At 45.9% G+C, this 12,915-nt stretch overlaps 1 protein-coding gene across 1 annotated transcript in view; it reads left to right on the top strand.

Annotated features, from left to right (window-relative positions):
- LOC132707585 (ADP-ribosylation factor-like protein 4C) overlaps nt 1-12,915 on the top strand; it is a 32,606-nt gene that overhangs the window by 2,549 nt on the left and 17,142 nt on the right. The window lies entirely within an intron of this gene.

The raw sequence follows: 12,915 nt of genomic DNA, 5'->3' as shown, positions 1-12,915 counted from the left end.
AGCCAGTAGGGAACCCTCAACTAATAAGTTTAGATAATGGATGTTGAGAATTAATATTTGTAGGCATATTTTAATTTGCAATAACATACTTAAACTTCTTGTTTCATTTTTACTTTTTTATTTACAAAGCATTAATCGAATAGTAAACTATTAGTAAATGATCACAAAGTCTGTTTAATAATTAAAAACCCTACAAAAACCGAAATAACACTAATAATATGTTCAAAATCATGCCGTGGTTCAGCCCGAAGGGCATAGCAAGATCCCGGAAAAGATACCTGGGAATTTCCGATGGAGATAAAACGCGGCAACGCCGATCCGAAGCTGGCCATTAATTACGTGGTTCAGCCCGAAGGGCATAGCAAGATCCCGGAAAAGATACCTGGGAATTTCCGATGGAGATTAAACGCGGCAACGCCGATCCGAAGCTGGCCATTAATTTAGTACCTTCGTTTCCCCATCATCTTGTAATATACCGAATTATTAATAATGCGTTCGGCAATTAAACCCAACCTCGTTTGGATTTAATGAGTTTTATATCGCCGGCGTGGATGGATACGGGGCCCGGCCTACCAGGAAGCGGACGGTATCTACCAAAGCTCCGTTTAATTGGCGAAAACGCGTGACCAGATGTTATCTAGCGCCGCGCGAAACTATTTGCGTGGGTTTACGTTTTCAGACGTCTTCGAGTAACTCTCGATATACGAGAGCAAGGAAAAAAACGGTTACTTGGCATCGTCGCAGACTCTTTGAAAATAGAAAGTAGACGAATATCCAGGGGCGATAATTAATGACCGAGTATCTTTTCTCACGTTTTGCATGTTCGCGTATCGATTTGAAGGATACGGCAACGTCTATGAAGGATGTCCGACTTTTGCTTCGAAGTTTTTATTCGCTGGTGGTGAAATTTCTTGGCGTTTAGAGGCCGCTTCGTTAAACATCGCGAGAATCACACGAGAGGCACAATTATTTACAAATTGCTAAATACCTTCCATTAATCCCAGTGGTGACATAAGATTGTTCCTTTGTTTAACTCCGGAAGAATACCATGAGCAACCAAGTCTTTCAAATGGTAGAGTCAAGGCGACTTGGAAAACATTTTTGCTTCTGCTTTTTTGCTCCCATGTGCCTCTAAACTTTGATTCAATCCCAAAAATCTCCTGTCTCAATGTTTACCGAACCTCTCGAATCATTTCTATTACCTCATATTGGAAATGTCAAAACTTCAGTTTATTTGCACAGAACCATATTAGGTAAAACAAAAAGAAGATTAAATATAGCAATCTTACAACCGCTAAACTACTATAAGCTGTTTCTCTTAACTGAACGAGCAATAAAAAATGGAATTACGCCCATGTGTCTATTTTGGAGGCTTAGGTATAATAAAATAAAATTAAGTGGATATCCGATAAAAAATATTACATTTACACACATCGTTCTGTGAGATATGACTTCTTCCTACGTACATTATCTTAATCCTATAGAACTCTTATTAAGGAATTATACATAGCAATGCAACATTTAAAGTGAAGCCTGTTTCGACAAACTGTTACAAGACAGTGCCATGGAAGCAATCACGCTAATAGAAAAATATATCGGATCCTGATAATATTGTTAAGCTCATAATAATAATTGTTATATGCTTGTGGTTTTTTAAAATTATAATGTTCTAGATTAACCTTACAGAATAAACCCGACTATACAAAAATATAATTTCGTGCTTGGAGAGAACAAAAGCCAAACTTTATCGATCCTGGCGCCCCCTGGCACGTATTTCACCCGCGGCACACGCAACTTGCCGTTGGACGTCATTGTGGTCCCAAAATACACACCAGGAAAAAGTTATTTTCGAGTTTTTTGGCTCGGGATCGAGGAATCTCCATTATTCATATACTCTCCGCGTAAAATAGTGGAATTGTACATAAATTATCATTGACCTTGACTCGGCTCAGGTATACTGCAAGCTAACCGAAAACAAAAAGGAGAGGCATTTGCATCGGTTAATCGAGAAGAAATTATGCAACCTTTATATATAGGAACTTGTTTAATAATTTCAATAAGAATTAATAATGTTCTTTTAGTATCACTTACGCCCGTATTATATTTATATTATGTTAATATATATATACGTTATTTCGTTGAACCTCACATTGGCGGGACAGGTAATACCATACAATTTGTGAGTTTACCTTATATGTCACAAATACCGTTTGATAATAAGCTTTATTGTTTAACAGATATAATTTCTAATGACTAGACAATTAATTTTTCAAGGAAACTTCTACAGGCTTCTTTTTTTCGTCCGGTCTCTCCAATTTATTCTTTGCCGCATATGTATGAAATGCTGTAAACTCGTGAAATGAGATCTTGTCTTTGACGGATCGAAGATGTTGAGGGGCATTGGTATTGGTATTGGTATTAAAGGGGGGCGCCCTCGAGGGCGTCCAAGCACTTAGGCCACCAGATGGGCCCGTTGTGCCCCCAGGCCGCTCTAGAGGGCGTCCAGAATGCCGCCCCTCCTGTAGAAGGTCAGCAACTCCTTTAGCCCAATACCGTGCACTGAGTCCGGATCGATCAGGGCCGTTCCGAAGACTCCCAATCTTGCCCATGTCAAGGCAGGGCACTCGGTGAGCAGATGATACGGGGTCTCCTCCCCTTCCATGCACCACCTACACTCCGGGTCGTCTCCAATGCCTAGCAAGCAGAGATGCCTCCTAAGCTTGCAATGTCCTGTGTAGGCCCCTGTTAGTGCTCTACACTCCCTCCTGGTCAGTCTAAGCAGCTCCCTGGTCCGAGGAAGGGCGGGCCCATCCATCATAAGCCTCGCCTGCCTCATTCCCGGAGCAACTCTCCAGCCCCCCGCGGCCCGGTCTCTCGCCCAGGCTTCGAGAGCTCCCCGCCTCACACACGGGGCGATCCCCAAGCGGGGCTCTGGCCCTATATGCCTATGCGAGGAGCCCTCCCTGGCTAAGGCGTCCCCTGCCTCATTGCCCCGGACACCGGTGTGACCCGGGACCCAGACCAACGTGACCTTTCTCTCCTTAGCCACCCTCCTCAGTACCCCTTTGCACTCCTTTATCAACAAGGAGCGCGTACGCACTGACTTCAGCGCCATGAGTGCAGCCCTACTATCCGAGCAGAAGAAGACTCTCCTGCTTCCGTAGTTGAGCCGAAACACCTCTCTGGCCGCCATCAATAAAGCGAAAATTTCCGCCTGAAACACAGTGCAGTACTGACCCAGAGGGACCGACAAGCTTGATCCCGTTGTCTCGCAGTACGCTCCAGCTCCGGCCAGATCTCCCATTCTGGACCCGTCAGTGTACCAGACAAGTCCATCCCAGGAGCCGACTCTGCCCTCTCTCCAATCTTCCCTTGATGGAAAGAGAAAGGTCAATTTATCAAAGAAGGTCCTCTCGGGGATCATGACGTCACTCGGCATGCCCATGACTCCGCGATCCCCGCGACAGACCTCTAAAATGTCGTACGGACCCCGATTGAAGGTTCCCTCCCTCCAGAGCCCGCAGCTCGCCAGCCTCACAGCTGTCCTGGCCGCCTCCATCTGCACCCGATCCGCCAAAGAGGGCAGCCCCACCAGAGCCTCCAGGGCTCTCGTGGGCGCCGTTCTCATGGCGCCCGTTATGCAGAGGCAAGCCAATCTCTGCAGTCTGTCAAGAATTAGCCTTGCTCCCGCTCTTTTGGTCCCCGGCCACCATGCCACTGCCCCATGCGTGAGCATAGGCACCACCATGGTACCGTAGATCCACTGCATGATCTTCGGCCCCAGGCCCGTAGTGCCCCCTACCGCTCTCCGCCACGCCCACAGAGCTCCAAAGGCCGACCTGGTCCTTGATCTTATATGTTCCTGGAAGGTCAACTTAGAGTCCAACCATACGCCCAAGTACTTGACACTTCCGCTTGCAGAAAGAGGCACCCCATCCATCGAAATGTTGAGGTTGCACTCCATCTTCCTTTTCCTAGTGAAGATGACCATCTCCACCTTGCCAGGATTGACAGCCAACTTGCTGTCCAGGCACCATTGTGAGAATCTTGCCAATGCCCCGTTCAGGAGCCCCTGCATCCTCCTCACGTCCGTCCCCTGCGTCATTATCACAAGGTCGTCTGCATATGCCTGAGCATAGACCCCGTGTTCTTCCCTCAGAATATGCAATATCTCGTTCACCACTAGGCACCACAGGAACGGGGACAAGACCCCGCCCTGTGGACAACCCCGTGATGAACCGATGGAGACCTGCTCCCCACCCAGTCTTGCCTCGACCCTCCTGTCGGTTAGCATGGAGCGGATCCACCTTACAATGGCCGTCCCCACTCCAGTACTCTCCACCGCCCTGCAGATCGAGTACAGGGCCGTGTTATTGAAAGCCCCTTCGATGTCAGCGAACACGCACACCGACAGCCGTCCCGAGCCCATACCCTCCTCCAACCTGGAAGTCAGATGGTGAAGAGCTGAGCCCACAGACCCGCCACTTCGGTACGCACGCTGAGCTGGCTCTAAAGGGGCCTCCAGCTCCACCCAGTCCCTCAGATACCGGTCCACCAGCCTCTCCAGAGTCTTCATAATGAAGCTGGTGAGGCAAACAGGCCGGTACGACTTCGGGTCTGTGTAGTCACTCTTCCCTACCTTGGGAATGAACACTACCCTGCTGTGTCTCCACAGCTCGGGCACGTACCCCCTCGCCCTGAACAGGTCCATCAGCGGGCGGGTCAGGAGACCTCCGTCCCTTTGCAGCAGAGCCGGAAATACTCCATCCCCGCCCGCCGACTTGAAGGGGCCAAAGCTGTCAATAGCCCACTTCAGCCTACTATGGGTAACCACCCTCCTTGCCGTGGCGTAGTCGCCTCCAAGACGACCCCCGGCTTCAATATTCCCCCCTGTGTCCGGATCAGCGGACCCTGGGAAGTGCGTGTTCAGCAACTGTTGTAGTGTGTCCGCTGGTCCCGCTGTGTAGCCACCGCCGGTCCTGCGGACCACCCCCAGTCTTCCCGCAGGGTCACTTCTGAGTACCCTAAGGAGCCTAGCCGCGTCCGGGGTATTCATTACTCCGTCGCAGTAGCCCCTCCAGGCCCTCCTCTGTGATGCCCGTAGTTCTTTTTTGTACTGTCTGCGGACCTCCCTATAGAGATCCCAGTCCGCACCTTGGCTGCTGCTCCTCGCTGTATTGAACAGCCTCCGCACTTTCCTCCTGAGACGCTCCAGGGAAGAGCTCCACCAAGGAGTCCTTCCCGCCCTATGCTCCTCTGTCTCAGGGCAACTATTCTCGAACGCCCGCATCATAGCGGAGCTGACTCGGTCGGCGGCCTCGTCAATCTCCTCCATTGTGCGGTGTTTCGTTGGTAAGCCCCCTAGGCGCCAAGCAAGTTCCTCTCTATAGAGTTCCCAGTTTGTTGCCCAGGGGTTCCTAAATCTAACGGGTTCCCGAACACCCATCTCCAACCCAAAGGTGATGTATCTATGGTCCGACATAGAGTCTTCCCCACAGACACACCACCCAGTTATTTCCGGGAGCAGAGCCCTGGTACAAAGTGTTAAATCTATGACCGAGCTCCGACCCGTCGTGAAAAACGCGGGTTCTAGCCCTCTGTTGGCCACCTGCAGCCCTGCAGAGGCCATGAACTCCACGAGGTCTCCCCCCCTTCTATTCGTTGCCGCGCTGCCCCACAAAACGTGGTGAGCATTGCTGTCACAGCTAATCAAAAGAGGAAGATTCGCCTCCTCGCAGTAGGAGACCAAGTCACTGATCTCCTGCGGAGGACAGCTGCGGTCGCCTGGAAAGTACGCAGAGGCGACCACTACCTCCCTCACGCCGTCCCGAGTGGGGGATCTGACCAGAATTGGAACCAGGTCCCTGGACGCCTTATCCCTTAGGAAAAAGGCCTCCAGCCCCATGGTTAGAATACAGGCCCTGGGACCGCCCTCTAAGGAGTCGACACTATGCAGCATCGATCCTCCCAGAGATAAGCCCCTAACCCTTGATTTTACAATCCAGGGCTCTTGGATCAGTACAATAGATGTACCGCCCTCCGAAATTTTCCTGCATAAGTGGGCCGTTGCAGCCCTGCTGTGTTGCAGGTTAATCTGTAATATCCCCGTGAAGATGTTATTGCGGGAATACCACCTGCGGGTCACGATGCTAGCCTCAGCCCGAGGTAGCACCTCCCTCCGCTTCCGCTTCCTGACTGGTGGACCCTGATGGGATTCCCCGGTCAACTTCCATCTGAGATACCTCCTCGGTTCTCGCTTCCTCGGAGGGCCCTCCGGAGGTCTCCTCCACAGAAGCCGTGGGCGCCGCCTCTCCGACAGGCCCGCCAACCTCCATGGACGAGCCCTCCTCGCGTGAGCCCCCCGCGGCCACCTCATCCCCCTGCGGCCTCGGCGCCGCCAGGTTCACTTTTACCTGTGTCGCCAGGCAGAAGAGAAGTGAGCCCTTAGCCGTGATGGCGCTTGCCGATTTCTCGTCCACGCCCACCACCAACCTTGTGCCCCTTACATCCTCCGTCCTCTGCCAGACCCTCCAGGCACGGCAATCTAGGCCATTCTGAGCTGCCAGGCAGCGGACTAGTGCCTCATTCGAGACACCCGCCCCCAGGCCCGGAATCCATATCGCCGCCCTTCTCAGTCTCAATCCTTCCGGATCGACCTCCACCAGGTTTGCGAGCCCCCAGAGCCTGACGTTAATCAGCTCCCTGCGAACCCACTCCCTGGTTTCTTCATCCATCATCTCGATCAGGATGTGGCTCCTCCACAGCCTAACCGAGCGTATCCGGGGAGGGGTGTATTGCCCCCCCTGCATGATATACATGCTTATGCGGAGGTTAAGAGACCCTATGAACCGCAGCAGGTCCTCGGAAGACAGGTCAGTTTCCTGTCCTCTGAGGCCCACCACCAGTTCAGGCCCCCCCGCCGCCGCTTGTGCATAGGACCTAGCCCCCCTCTCAGAGCCCCCCCGGGACGGCCCGCCTTTCCCGGGCCTAGCTTTCGCCGGGCCACGTGTCGGCCGCCGACCCCCGGCAGGTGCCCCAACCTGGGTGGTCTCTCCCATTTTTCTTTTCCGCTTCCCGCCTGCCGTTTCCGGTGTGCCCCCTATGGAGCCCTCCGTTGATGGCGTAGCAGGATTCCTGGGCGCCGGAAGAGAGCCCGTCTGCGGTTCCGAAACCGTCACCGCGAGTCTCTTCTTCTTCGCCCTCCTTTTTTCCGCCCCACTCCTATGTCTGGGGCGGTGTGTCATCGAGGTGGTGTTCCCGGTTTGTACCGAGCCCTCCACCCCGCTGGCGACCTGGGGATCCTGTTCGGATCGCCCTTGGAGGGGGCCTTCCTGAGGACGCCCCTGCTTGCTGGAGCCCCCCTGGGTCCCCTCCTCCTTCTTCATTACTTCGCATTTCATTTTTTGGTTCAATAAAGGTCCCACGAGTAGCTAGGGAAACATAACGGTCCACCTCTGCAGAGCCCCGCATGCAGAGGTAAGGCTTCCTTCCCCGAGGTGCGCCCGGTGCCTCGGGGTTGGGATCGGTAGAGACTGATCTTCTATTCAGCCATGCATCCCCTAGGCCCGACCCCCCACCGTAGGATTTAGGATTTATATTGAGGTTTACTCCTCTTGGTCCAAGTGGTGAAGCTCAGACCCCCCGCGTCGCGTGCCCACTCGTCGAGCCGGCCCGATGCCTGGTTTATCAACCGACTACAAGCCAGTTGGCACCGTTATACCCTGTGCAGGCCCTTAGCCACGACACGACAGCTGGGCAGGGTGAGCTGGTCCACGACTGGTTATTTGTCAGCCCTATTGGATTTTTACCTCCTCAAGCCTCCTTATTCCCAGCCACCCAGGCCCGTGAGGGCCTGGGCTCCCCCATCCGCCACCCGGAGGACGCGCCTCATGGATTGCTCAACCACAGAGGATGTTGAGGGGCATAAGACATTTAAATTCTATACACCTTAACATAAGTTCTACCAGTGAATTAGAAACTAATAATAACCTCCCATTCTTAAATCCAGGAGTTTTGTAAATAGTATAACAAGACCAATTAATTCGCTAAGTATATTTAACAGGTCAAATGAAAGTACCGAATATCGAAAACGTACCAAGGAACAATATAGTAAAAAACATAAATATAAAGAACTTTATATATATAAAAAAAAACTCAAAACGGAATCTACAATACTAAACTGAAACGCAAAAATCTATCTTTTAATGCCAAAGTAAACTAGCCGGTGTTAGATCATATCATTGATATCTGAATGTATATATACAATTAAAAATGTCCATTGCTTTAAAGAGTGGACTTCTGACTTCTGTATGCATAATTTAAATAAAAATTGAACTAACGTATAGTTCTTACGATTAGTTAATGCCGGTGATGAAAACATCTCTGTATACACCATACACACTTAAGAGCTAGATATTTATTGAAAATCTAAGATCTAAAATAACTAAAGTAGAATGCCTTTAGTGCCTGTTCGCTCGTAAACTCGCTAGCATCCCGAAATATGAATCCTAACATGAAAGGTGAACCCTGGACATTTTGTTCGGATTCTAGAACATCTCTCTGTAACAGATCTATTTTTTCTGGCTTTAGGGGATTGAACGTTACAATCCCTCTCGTTTCATCTACTTGGAAGAAGTATCCATATGCTGTGATCGTTTGGTCTTTCTTATTTTGATCCTGTGATAATCTTAGTTTTAACTAATTCCGAACCAGCTCTATACCAACATCGCCACTGTAATTACTATAAAAAATTAGAAACTTACGCAATGAATTTTCACCATTATTAAACGGAACCTATTTGAATACAATACATGCGACACGAGATACCGTTGTAGCTAACAGTACTCGCACGCTCCTAACCAAAAACTCTTCTATTCCGCGAGTCCCCGCTTGAAACATCAAAATCGCAATAATTAGGCGGACTAATTACGTCACGCGGTGCTTAACCGTACCGAGAATTAGTTCCAGCCCATAAAGTTGGAGTGCATTCCGCACGAGGCTGATTCAAATATTGTGAAACCGTTCAGAAACCCCGACACGTGCGTAAATAAACAGAGAACGCACTCCAGGATCGCCCGGTCGTGTTCCATTTGATTTTGTTGGGTCTAAAAATACGGGCCGCGACTCGCTCGCGGTTGTCGATTAGCGATCGAAGGCTGATGGCTTTTTTTTTATTGTCCCGAAACGTCTGTCGATTCGGAACGCGCGGATGTTTTTTTTATCTGCGAACCGTGGAATTTTATCAATCCGCGGGAAAACAAATGACGGACGTGCCGCGTCATCGAGCGAAAATAGTTTGTCGTTGTAAATTTCCAGTTTATTTAAGGGGCACCTTCATTTATTGTTGTTTTGGCAGAGAAAGTCATAAAATGTTTACGGGTTGTGTTAATCAGGTTTATAGTCGATAATCCGACGGCAACATATACTGGTTTATTTCGCTGTGTAGCTAATATTTACGAAGTATATCTTGCTAATGATACACTTTGCACTAGCTAATTCGGCATTCGTTTGTGGCATGGTGGTACGGAGCGGTGCCTAAATAAAAGAAGTAATTTAGATATTCTTGTTAAATAGATAAAAAAAACGTTTTAAATCCAGGCAATATGAGATAATTTTTTATTTTATCAGAGTTATATAAATGCAATAATTTAATTTAATTTATTTCCAAAAACATTAATTACAACATAACATTCCCCAACATTAATATCGTGCTTTATGGACTTCACGTTCTGTGTGTGCACTTAACATGGCGCTGGAAATAGTGTTGCAAATTCCTAAATGGAACAGGTTACAATACAATACGGCGAAAACGGCTGTATCCTATATTATGTAGTATATATCGTACAAAATTACTTTTTGTTTTAAATGTTAAGAATTTGAGAATGATTAACTATAAGTGATACAGAATGAATGTTAAAGCACGTGTAATAATAATAGGCAGAGACTATACAAATCGTACTAAGTGCTTGAGTTTATTTTTTATTTTATGAAATGATTTATTCGTAAATTCAACGGGTACCATATGAAACATTTTTGGTAGCGATAATCATTACCTTAACAGAGATAGTACTGAAACTGATTAGGTAAATGGTAAAAGTTTTCTGGGTTCACCCGTAAACCCGAATTGTCAGTAACTGATTATAATTATAATAATGATCATCATTTTATCCCATCGATTGTTCTGGTTGGTTGTAGTATAATATTAGATACTAGATAGCTGCGTTTTGCACAAGTTCTAGTTTGAGGAGTATGGATAAGATTGTGTACCTTGTCATTTACCTGTAATATATTTGATTTAATTAGTAGATTTAACTTATGGGTGAACTAATTGAATATAGAATGTGTTTTGAATGGAGATTCTAATATGTCGCGGCTTGTAGCTTATGTTATCAATGAAACTTAGGTTAGGATGTAGGCATGGCCACTGATAGCTAATTATATCGTGTTTTTCACTCTCTTTAGCTGTGACGTGTTTCGACTTTTTACTTACTTTCGTTTTTTTGATATTTGCTTATTTGTATGTTTATGTTGATTCAACACCATAAAAATACCATAACTAGATAACTGGAAATCAGAAATTAGCTAAATTTGAAAACAACAATTTTAAGCACATTTAGATAAACAAATAATGTAATATATTCTTACCTATGACCGATTTTTGAACGTCATTATTTGAAAACTCAAAATTTGCGAACACACGTAAATATTCGTACTCGAATGAAAAATTATCTCTTAAAATCGGTTAATTTTTGCAACGTTATTAATAAAACTATTACAAAATTACAACGCAAAATCATCCCAAAAATGGTTGTACCGCAAAACTAATTAGCAGGAAACAAAATTGAATGAAAAAATAGGAGAAATAAAACTAACTGGCTTTCGTGGTTAACTACAAGTATAAAGTCCCTGGTTTCTGGTGACACCTTTATGAAGCCAAGTCAAGTCACCATCAACAAAATGTTGACAGCCGACAAAATTTTAAGGCTGTACTCAACTAATCAAAACGTGCCAAGATTTTCTATACGCAGTAGGAATTTTTTTTATATTTATATTCAATTACCCTATTACCATAACTCAAAATTTAATTTTATTTTTCAAAAACTTAAAAATGCTGAACACATGTTCAGCGAAATGAAAATTTGGAAACATTGATAATAAAACAATTTTTTAGTGTAAAACCAACCCGAAGATGTTTGTTTTTATATTTAAAAAATCAAAGGAATGAAACTGAAGCTTTTCAATGATTCCCTGGTTAGTGCAACCAGTATAAAGGCGTTGTTTATGCGGATAATACCTTTGAAGCCGGCATCAAAAAATGTTGTCAATAACAGTTCGTCAATTCCGTAGCCACAGCTATAGCCGATGAATGAGAACGAGTTATTACAGCACCTTTAAAGATATTAAGGCTTAACTAACCACATTGCGCTAAGATTTTCTTATCCTCTCTGCCGCAATGAGGGAAAAAACCGCAAAACTGGATCCCGGCAAAATCGTCGACCTCGACCACCTGTCGTCACGGTTTTCGATCGAAAATCAAATCGATAATAAGGCCGATTCTCCGGCCGAACGTTCCGCGTCGCTAACCACATCGATCGATACGATTTCGGTTAAACCTGCATATTCATTTTTCTCTCTTATTTTAATTTTTCTCCGCGCGACCCGCCGTGGCACACAAACACCGTTTTCCCGCTACAGCTCTCCCGAGGTATTCCGAATAATTACGTTCATCTGCGTCGTTCGCGCGCGTTCACTTATTGTGAGCACAAAATAAAGTGTATTAACGTTGCTGGAGAAAAGAACCTGTCCCCTGGCATTCTTTCGCCCGACACACTTCTGCCGCCGCGAGATGGTTAGCCGTATGGCGTATCCGTTTACTATTGACACCGTTTAAGTGATCTGTTTTTTGTTATCGCGGTAGAAATGTCTATTTGTGGCTCCTTCGGTGAAATGCCTTTCGTCCAACCCGATTGCCTGAAATAACGCCCGCAGGACAATTAGCTTGTAATCGGCGACGCCCTTTGGTTGCCGCCGCCAATCGAGGGCCCGATAGTTCGCTGCCCACGCCCAGTTGACGCGACAGGCAACGCCTTTTATTTGTATAATAATATTTGCTTATTTTGTGCTCTCTCTCTCTCTCTCTCTCTCTCTCTCTCTCTCTCTCTCTCTCTCTCAAAGGAGCATAGAAGCAATAGAAGCTCTAAACAACCTTAAGATACCACCAAAACTATTGAAAATAATAAAACTGACACTAAACAGAGTTTAATTATTGTAGTATCAAGTTTCTTTGATGGAGGACAACATGATCTTTATGAATCTGTAATAAATACTATATTATTGTAAATTGTACAAGATTTCGGCAATATTTTATTATGGAAAATGAACAAGTTGTAGGGTTGTTATTTCATTTATTTAATTTAACAGAAGATCCTGACGGGATATTTCTTGATAGAATAATAAAAGTTGTAGATGCTTGTCAGAATATGATGATGATATATACTTGATTCTAATTTAAGTGAATAATTGGCGTTCCTAAGAAAATAAGCATCTAATAGATTTCGAAAAAGAGAGAAAGAGAGAAAAGAGCTTTGCGTTGCTTTAATTTTTATTGTCACTTGGTAAATTATTTAAACATGTAACAATGATATATGAAAAACATCAGTTGCATTGGCGTAGTAAGTGTTCCCTTAAATCGTATATTAAGGTTATGTACATCAGAACGATTGGTTATTTGATTTACAAAATATGGGGAAGATTTTCTATTTACTATTTTCGAATACAACACTGCAGAATGGAGAAATATTCTATTTTTTATATTTGGCTAGTGTCTGTGAATCTCAAAAAACAACCGAAGTCGCGAATTTTGAATAATCTATCACGCAGCAGTTTATTCTTCACGTATGGCTTTCTCTAACTGTT

This window comes from Cylas formicarius, unplaced genomic scaffold, assembly GCF_029955315.1.
Source record: "Cylas formicarius isolate icCylForm1 unplaced genomic scaffold, icCylForm1.1 PGA_scaffold_9__14_contigs__length_23061073, whole genome shotgun sequence".
Lineage (NCBI taxonomy): Eukaryota > Metazoa > Arthropoda > Insecta > Coleoptera > Brentidae > Cylas > Cylas formicarius.
Note: the sequence above shows the minus strand (reverse complement) of the source record. Positions and strands in the feature narration are given on the sequence as shown.